We start from the raw sequence: 1,333 nt of genomic DNA on the forward strand, positions 1-1,333 counted from the left end.
TCAATGGAAGTATACAACCTCAAGAGATATATAATTGGCATTTCTATAAGGACTCCTAAAAGATCCCTCAAAATCTTCTGATCTTTTTTTCTCTCTCTTCAATAACTTGGATGTTAGAGCAAAAAGCATGTCAATAATTATCACACACACATTAAAAAAGAGAACAATTCTGCATTACCATACAAAAAAATATAATTTATACGGACTTCCGGGCACATTTAAAAAAGATGTACAAAATCATTTTTTTTCCTTTCCTGCTCTCAATTAATCACATTGAACTGAATCATTGTCCTGGTGAATTTTTTGTTCCATATATATTCTTTTTAAGATGATTCCTCCTCTTTAACAGTGGCGGACGTTGCATAAATAAAATAATACTTTTTTGTAAGTGTCTCTCCTACAGTCTACAAAGGATATGGTGATCTGGGTAAGTCTTCTTTTTCAACTTGTAGTGAGGAGGTATAAGTGGGGGAGAAAAATGGCACATTTAACAAAAATGGAAGTTTTTTGCTTTTGTTGACTTTCCTATTCTGCAATTTGGAAAAAAATGCTTAAAACAGTAATAAAAACAGAAAAAAAGTAAAACAAAGAGGTGGTCAAAAATCTCTCAAGTGCAGAATTTATGACAAGAAATATTTCTAAATTGTATTTTGGTTCCATTTACAATGATCACATACCAATAGTTGTCTAAACGGAACACTAGGTATGTCTGTCTTGTTATTTCTTTTCTCTGCCTATTTCCATTTCTCCTCAAATAACCAAAAACAGTTTCTACTTGTATCAAGTCTTTTTGAATAAGTTAAAAATGCAAAAATACAGGTAACCATTTCCGTATCATAGCATGAGGAGGTACAGTACTCACACTCTCTAACCAAACAAGTAACACACAGCCTATAACATTAAGCCTTCTTGAAATTCGTCGCTCCTACAAATACACTACAAACGACTGTCAAGATGGGCTCAAGACATGAAATGGATTACTACAGAACCCAATTTTGCAGGGATTCTGTGTCATTCTTAATGCTTTGTGGACATTTTCAAGATTTTTGTTACATTTAGCTGCAACCTGCATAATAGAAGAGGCAACCTTCAAACATATCAAAACATACATAGTGTACTTTTGTATAGTTTATAAAGAAAAGTGCTTATAAAATTTACTTAGTAACCTTAACTATGGTTCATTTTCTTTCTTTTTTTTGCATAAAATATGCCTCAAAACTTCATCCACATTGATTACTATTATCATTAATTAACTATATCTTTTAAAAGATTTGCAAAGTAGCAATTTTGCTAGATTTGGAAAATAGCTATCTCTGACATTATTATATATCAT

At 31.4% G+C, this 1,333-nt stretch overlaps 1 protein-coding gene across 1 annotated transcript in view; it reads right to left on the reverse strand.

Moving 5' to 3' along the window:
* Positions 1-1,333, reverse strand: part of LOC119587869 (protein DEK-like) — a gene marked incomplete at its 5' end in the record, with an annotated part of 2,573 nt that overhangs the window by 834 nt on the left and 406 nt on the right. The window contains 1 exon segment of the mRNA XM_037936572.1: positions 1-1,333.

The sequence above is a fragment of the Penaeus monodon genome, chromosome 23, assembly GCF_015228065.2.
Source record: "Penaeus monodon isolate SGIC_2016 chromosome 23, NSTDA_Pmon_1, whole genome shotgun sequence".
Lineage (NCBI taxonomy): Eukaryota > Metazoa > Arthropoda > Malacostraca > Decapoda > Penaeidae > Penaeus > Penaeus monodon.